General features: G+C 40.4%; 1 pseudogene; it reads left to right on the top strand.

The window, feature by feature from the left end:
- The first annotated feature begins 1,491 nt into the window (after positions 1-1,491).
- Positions 1,492-3,800, top strand: LOC127440775 (forkhead box C1-A-like; annotated as a pseudogene).
- The last annotated feature ends 4,796 nt before the right edge of the window (positions 3,801-8,596 follow it).

Genomic DNA, 8,596 nt, shown 5'->3' with positions numbered 1-8,596 from the left:
ATCAGCGAGTCCACGGTCACTTAATCAGAGCGACCTGTGGGGGATTAGGAAGATATTGTGACCGCAACTTCGCCTTTATCATTCACAATTAAATGTTGCGTCCCTCCCCCACTGTTCCTTTCATATATGCGTGGTGGCCCTCTTAACATTTGGGGTTTAGATCGCAATATTCGCAAGAGCCAGGCATTCATTTTAGGCCCGTGACTATATATGCTACATATATTGAATGGGGCAAAAATATGTGTTTTGTAGATTGAACAAGAAAGAAAGAAAGAAAGAAAGAAAAAAAAAAAAAAAAGAACCCGCAAATTGAAATGTGACGGTAAATATATATATATATATATATATATATATATATATATATATATATATATATACATACACACACACACACGGATATTTACATTTATTACAATTTCGGATTGCCGTAATTAAATTATTGTAACAGAACAATACTCTAAATAAACATTTAACGGTTTAAAAACGCTATTAATTCGTTAAAACTCTAACGCCAACCAGATAAATCAATACTGAATTTGGGGCATGATGCATTACTATGGAATAAAAAAATACTTTACAAAAAAAAAAAAAAAAAAAAAAAAAAAAAACCGCCCATTTTATTGGCATGCCATAAAACCAGGTGAAGGATGGCATTATTCTCACCCTTTTGACCAATGGTGACACATGTTAGGTGTTTTGCTTTGCCCATTTGTTTCCCGGGGCTTTTAATGTCGCTCGCACTTGGAGCAAACATTCGCACCTCGTCTCTCTCTCCATGCGGTGACTCGATGCACTTCATTCCATCGTAATAAGTTCTCTGCCCTGGGTGATGTGCTTTGATCCGCTGATGATTGAGACCGTTAACTAACAGCTAGCTTTAATGAAGAGCTAGAAAACGCATCCGGAGATTATTTACACCAATTCCCATATTGATGATTTGAAACGAAATGTTCCCCAGTCCTTCGAGTGGGTTTCATGATGCCAGTCATTACAATTCGTTATTTGCACTTGTTTAAACAATATCTGCATCAGACAAGTTGTCTTGGGGATTCGTTTTAAAAGTTTAGGTGAGGTTTATGTAATAATAATAATAATATCATTTGTTCTAATTATCCATCATAAAATGAAAATCCGTCGTTCTGAATGATATGCAATAGCCTATATTACATTTATCTTCTAAATGGTATATAAACGAATGCTTGGAACGTTTTTTCGTCATCAAGTCATCAGTGTATACCCAATTCTTTAGATAAAGTTTTCTATTTGGTGGCTGGCCGAGTGTTTAGCGTATTGACGTCTGGGGAAGTGTGTTTGGCTGGGGTGAGCTGGGACGTCCCAACACCTCTCGTTTTTCTTCAACCTTGTGTGTGGCCGCTCGCTTTGCACGGCCCGACCTCCCATTGGACAACTTAGATGTTATTGGGAGGAGTCTTCCTGGCAGCAAAAGGGGAAAAGAATTGAAGTGCGCAAAAGTATTATGTAGTGACCGATGCCTAGTGTGCAGAAGTTTTCCAATGTGCGCTCCGACAGAAAGAAGTGGCAAGTACGCGAGTCTGATCAACCCCCGCTACAATAGTTGTCTTTCATAAATACACTGGCAGAACGCGGACGCTTGGGTCGACTGCCTTTACGTTATTGTCAGAGGAGGCGCGTTTAAAGTGGACTGTTGTTCGCCAGCCCCGTTTGGAGAGAAGACATGCAGGCGCGCTATTCCGTCTCCAGCCCCAACTCACTGGGAGTTGTGCCCTACATCAGCAGCGACCAAAGTTATTACCGGGCCGCCGCCGGAGGGGGATACACCGGGATGCCAGCCCCCATGAGCATGTACTCTCACGCGGCCCACGACCAGTATCCCACTAGCATGGCGAGGGCGTATGGACCGTACACGCCGCAGCCTCAGCCCAAGGATATGGTAAAACCACCCTACAGCTACATTGCGCTCATCACCATGGCCATCCAGAACTCGCCGGACAAGAAGGTGACCCTTAACGGCATTTATCAGTTCATAATGGAGCGTTTTCCCTTTTACAGGGACAACAAACAGGGCTGGCAGAATAGTATTCGGCACAATCTGTCCCTAAACGAATGCTTTGTCAAGGTGCCCCGCGATGACAAAAAACCTGGTAAAGGTAGCTATTGGACCCTCGACCCGGACTCGTACAACATGTTTGAGAACGGCAGCTTTTTGAGGCGACGGCGACGTTTCAAAAAGAAGGACGCCCTAAAGGACAAGGAGGACAGACAGATTAAAGAGGCGCCGTCCCGCCAGCAGCAGCCGCAGCAGGGCCGCGACCAGGAACAGTCCGTGCAGGGCTCGCAGCCCGTGCGCATTCAGGACATTAAGACGGAGAACGGCACGTCTACGCCACCGCAGGCTGTTTCGCCGACGCTAAGCACCGTTCCCAAGATCGAGAGCCCGGACAGCAGCAGTATGTCGAGTGGCAGCCCGCACAGCATCCCGTCCGCCCGCTCTATCAGCCTGGACAGCGCTGGGGAGCATCAACATCACCACCTCCACCAGCAGCACGGCCAGACCCCTGCGCAAGGCTTCAGCGTGGATAACATCATGACGTCCCTCCGGGGCTCGCCTCAAGGCTCCGGTGAGCTCACCCCGTCGCTCGTTGCGTCCTCGCGGACAGGTATAACCCCCACATTGTCCCTGAACTATTCTCCGAGTCCGACGTCCGTTTACAGCTCGCCCTGTAACCAGAATTCCATCTCCACTACCTCCAACGCCACCTATCATTGCAACATGCAGGCCATGAGCTTGTACGCCGGAGGAGATCGCTCGGGCCTCTTGGCGACCACCACCAGCAGCGTGGATGAAAGTTTGCCCGACTACTCGATCACGACCACCACGTCGCCCTTGGGCCACGGGAATCTCAGCTCGACCCAGGAGGGCCACCATCCGCACCAAGGGCGCCTGGCCTCGTGGTACCTCAACCAGGCCGGAGACATCGGCCATCTGGGCGCGACGTACCCCGCGCAGCAGCAGAACTTTCATTCGGTTCGAGAGATGTTTGAATCCCAGAGAATCGGGTTGAATAATTCGCCGGTGAACGGGAATACCAGCTGTCAAATGTCGTTTCCCCCGAGTCAGCCCATATACCGCACGTCTGGGGCTTTTGTGTATGACTGCAGCAAGTTTTGACCAAAAAGTGTTTTTCGTTCTTGTCGTTGGTTTTACTGCCCCCCCTGAAAAGAATCAGAACACAAACGCGAGTCAGACACACTTGATGATGGTTTGTTTAAGGACAGTGTTACTTCCAATAACACGTAAGTCTTCTTCGTTTTTGTGAGCTATAAGTTGAAATACGTCAGACGTTTCTGGACTTGTTATTACGTGTAAATTGCATATAGTAATTTATTTCTAAAGTGTAGCCGGATATTATGGACCAAACACCAAAAAAAGTGTTTCTAAATTGAACTGCATTAATTGTGCAAAACTGTTCCATTGTAACAAGGAACGGAACATGTGTAACGCCATATTCTTTCAAATTGTGTCTTTTTCTTGAAAAAGTATTCTGAAGCAACTGCATTGTTTGTTTAATAAATGACCATGTTATTTGAGTTCAAGTTAGGCTACGCCTGATTTCTTAAATCATTACCAGGAACAGAAGTATATTATAGGGTAATAATGAATATGGAGCGCAGTAGTTTAAAGACTGTGCCAGTTATCTACAGTTTACCCCATGTCTCGTAATTATACACGAATATACGTAATATGTCAAGTAATATATGAAGTACTGATTTGTTTAATAAACTCTGTTTATATACGTTAATGTAGGCTTATTTATTATTGTTATTATTTAAAAACGACTGCAGCAGGCTAGGGAACTGAGCAATATCTCACATTCATTCATTATTTCCGCTTTAGCTGCCGTGTTTAGTTTCCGAATGCTTTTGGGAAATTTCACTCATATGCTATTTATGCGACTTTTTCGGACACACAAGATTTGGGTGTGCAGTAAAAAATCAGAACACAGCCGCATTATGTTGTTCTAGTTGTTGTTGTTGTTATTATATTATTATTATTATTTAGTAGTAATTATTATTAGGAAAAAAGTAGGAATAATAACTGTTAAATTGATTTGCCGGGTAAACTAAAATGTGCTTTGCATTGTAACAATTTTAGCTGCTTTTATTATCTTTTTTTTAATTATTTTATTTTTTTTTATAAGAGATGTCAAAATATCTATTTTTAAAACGACTCAATGTCCTCCTGAAGGTATCAACAGCACATTTGATGTTTTTACAGTGCAGTAGTGTAGCAGTGAACTGTTGCCATGTTGAAAACATGTTTTGCTATATATGTTAAGAATAATCGCATGCACCTCCACATGTCTGATGTGGACTGTGTGTCATCGTTATGATCTAGGATGCCTTTGGTAACAGTGCAAATCAACTCTTGTTTTCAGTGCACGTGAGTTTACTTGCGCATTCCATCGTCGCTTTGTTAATATCATACCAGACATGCCAGAGATACTCCAGTAACCTCTAGAAGATGAAACACAGCAACATGAGGACTAAGATGTAGCATTTCGGCCTCAGACACATACTGCTAATCCGTCATTTTTTTTCATTATTTCTACCTGATCTAACCCTAAAATGAGTTGTAAAATAAAACAATGTTTAATATTTTTTTTTCTTCAATAAAACCAGTTCATTTATATGTTACTACATGAAGCACGTTTTTTAGGTCTTCACTTTTTAATTCAGTGTAAGAGGCGCGTCCTCAGAAAAGTAGTAAACTCATATTTTAAATGAACAAACATTCTGTGTACAATTCAACCAACCAAACAAACAAACAAAAAAAGCCACTTTGGTTTGGAAAAAAATACAACAATTGATCGGTCATTAAACGGTCAAAAAATACTCAAAAAAAACCTATATGGATATTTGGATTTTTAAATGTTTTTATTTATTGATTGATTGATTTATTGTATTTTTTCAGAAGTGCTATATAATCTTATTTTCATTCAGTAAATGTGACACATTTACCGCAAGCATTTAGACGATCAGATGATCAAAACATTAAAAGAAATGCGCAAGTAAAGGCCTATGTGAGCTAATAATATGTGATTGACTATTTGGCATGCAAATAATGCTGAGACTTGTGGAAATAATACGTGTATTATTATTATTGTTATGGGGGAGTTTGCCGGTCAGTTCGAGGCCTTAAGGGTGAATGCACACGTGTTTTCATTGTATGAGCGGATGATGGTGATTACAGCGGTTCATTAATCGGTCAATTAACTATCGTGCGTCAACAAAGCGTCTCAGATTCGCTTTTTTTCTTTCTCTTTTTGGTATGTGGTAAGTGTGTCCATTTCTCGTTCGGTTTTGCGATTTCATTCTTTTCCGTTTGTTTTAAAATGGCTTTATTGTCAAAATGTTCACGATTTCCATGTGCATTTCAGCATAATGCACAGGCAACAATCTTTTTTATTTTGCTAATATTTTTAAAGAATTAATAGTTTGTTTTTTCTTTTTATATTTAATTCAATTATTTCTGAGAACGCTGCAACAACAACAACAACATCATTTTCCGTATCAGTGTGCTTTCTTGCATGAAACATATACACAACTGCTTACAAAATATTAGTTCGGCTCATGCGCGACTGGTCACAATGCATTTTGGCCTTCCTTAGCACATTCTCTCCCCTCAAAAAGTTGTAATCATGCTCATAAAAGTCATTAGAGCCTTTCCCGAGTAATAAACAAACGTCGTGTTAAGCCCGAGATTGATGGCGCCCTCACAGAACGGGCCAGGTCAGGAAGGAATAAAATTCAATCAGTGCGCAGGAATCATTTTTCATGAGACGGAAAAGGCAGAAGGAGATGGGGTCAATGGGGAGAATGTCGGCCGCCGGAGCCCCATCAACAATACCACAGGAGAAAGGCGAAATGAATGTGTTGTGTACTCCAGAAACAGAGCCCATCTTATCGAACCCCGAACAGAGCTGGCTGAATTATAGGACAGTCCAGGTAAAGACAAGACACTTTTTTGGTCTTACTTGAAGGCTTCCGTTTCAAATTGGAGGTTTTGGATTCAGAGATGTCCCGATTGTTGCCAAACTGGAGCTTGAAGTGTTGGAGGCGTTGTAATTTCTCGACAATATTGCAATTTTACGCAAGATGGCAGAATAAGAAACATGCCACCTAATAACGTGTGATGTCTTGAGTAGTCTAGTGTTCAACTGTAAAAGGCCCATTCTACTTTGGCAACAAGCTGTTAGTTTAATCATCCTATTACGCAAATCGGTCAAATGCTCTTTTGCATCAATTGTTCTATCTTAAAAAAGTAGATTAAAGACTAAATATTGATTATAGCGGAACGATAACTTCACATTTAACACGCAAAGATTTTTTCCCTCCTCAATAGCCTACATTTTCCGTTCTAAAACCTAGGCTACTTTTAAGATGTTTATGAAGGCATAAACAGGCTATTTTGTTTCTTTGCATTTTAAAACACAATACATTAGGAAAGGTTTGATTTTTTACTTTCTAAAATCGTCTATTTTGCAGTTTTTTATTTTTGTTTTCTTTTATTAATCAGAAGTTGTGACAATTGGATTGCATCTATGTTTGTGTTCAGAAATGTACGCATAACATTATATATTTTCTGAAATATATATTCCATTCTACCAGCATATGGTTCCGCTACATTCCTGTTAGTATTTCCACACCCCTTCTCATACCTCACAACAGACGTTTGAATCAGACACCCTGAACAAAGTGATTGTGTTCAGCATTCCTTTAATATTTCTCTCGTCAGAATCACAGTTTCATCTGAACAATTGTTTGACCTAATCCCTCTCAATGAAGCGAAACTGTGTTTGCCACAACAGCGTTATAGAACTGTGGCTCAATTAAAAAAACAATAAAAAAATAAAATAAAAAAAAAACATGAATCCAGTTTATGTAAAAAGAACAAATCTTTACAACCAGGCCTAAGCATATTATATCCTTATATATATAGAATGTATATTTTTAAAGTAAGTGCTCAATAAAGGAAAAAAAAAAAAAAGATTAGAACGTAAGCTGCTCATTTATCAATCACATTTGTAAGTCTCTTTTATGGATTCACAGAACTGCTATACTAGTGAAAATCTCATATGACAACTATATTTATTTTCAGATCGAATTCGGTGAATGAATATTAATTTCTGTTTGCGTATATATTATCCGTTGTAATGTCAAGATTGTGAAAAGCTTCTGGTGTTTGTGGTCTGCTGAAGATATAGAAGGTCATGATAATATGTGCTTCTACGCAGCTGTGCATGCATAGAGACTGTATTTAACCTATATATATATATAAAACTATTTTCTGATGACATGTATCCACAAACCGGACAGATAAAAATTACTGGTGAAATATGTTTTCTAAATATTTATTCACATTGTTAGTTGGTTTGTTATTTCGCAGACTGGTTATGTTAATTGTGCCAAAAGGGTGAAAAATCCACCAAAACATCTGCTGATCAGCTGATTTACCTCTTCTTTCAGGAGGTGGGTCAGCGGTGAGTGAAGGCCGAAAAATCCCCCCTCTCCTTCCCCCCGAATAAATAAACAAACCAAAAAACTCAAATCACGGATACGGACAAAACCCGGCAAATAACTCATAACCAGCTCTGTTGTTTATGACATAAAAAGAAAGAAAAAAAAAATATGAATAAAAGTTTGCACTCGAAATACATTTGAAAAGCAAATAATTATTCAATTGTCTTTTGTATTTTCAAGTCTCTGAGCGGCAGCATTGATGTGAGATATTGCATGTCAGTAACTGATTACAATAGCAAGAACAATAAAACTGTGTAATTGCAAGCTATTTTCATCATTACAAATGAAGTACATTTTGAGTATTCGGAATTTATTCGTTTAATGAAACGTTCACATGGACCCTCTGATGGCCAACCCAAACCCGCATTCCGGATCCGTGAAGACGTCGCTCTTTCCCGGCTGAGTGAGGACAGGAGGGTTGAGGTGAGAGAGAGAAACCGTGCACCTGTATGCTTGACTGCGCGCTGAGGCAGAATGGAAAAGTGCAGCTTCAACCCAACCTTAAAGCGCCATCTGTTTCCAATTAGGAGTCCACATAGACTCAGGCTCTGTCTGACAGTCAAACTGCCAGTTAAAGGCTCAAAGACTTGTCCTGAAAAAAGGATCCCACCCCGTTGCCTCCCTTTTAGCGTACTCCGAAACCCACTATTTTTCCATTTAAGCGGAATAAATGGCTTCCCCACGGATGAAGCTCTGCAGAATAGATTTAAGGACTTCAACAAGTCTTAGTTCAGGTTACCGAATCAAACTAAGGTCATAATCGACAACTCGTGTTGAACGCAACAAATCAACAGAAAGACGTGTTATTAGATGCTATTAGCAGCATATTTCCAAATATGCACGTGCTTTTCTTCTGAACAAAACATTAACAATTAGCCAAAGAATCCCCTCAAACCCCTAATTTACTGCAGCCCGTTTGGAAGAGCTCTTTGCAGAATAAAGGAACCAGTGTGGTTTTAGACTGAAGGGAAACGGCCGAGCCCACCGACCTTTGGATAACCCAAGCACCCTGGCACGAAAGTGCGCCGCTTAA

This window comes from Myxocyprinus asiaticus, chromosome 5, assembly GCF_019703515.2.
Source record: "Myxocyprinus asiaticus isolate MX2 ecotype Aquarium Trade chromosome 5, UBuf_Myxa_2, whole genome shotgun sequence".
NCBI lineage: Eukaryota > Metazoa > Chordata > Actinopteri > Cypriniformes > Catostomidae > Myxocyprinus > Myxocyprinus asiaticus.
This window is presented reverse-complemented; position numbering and strand designations above follow the sequence as displayed.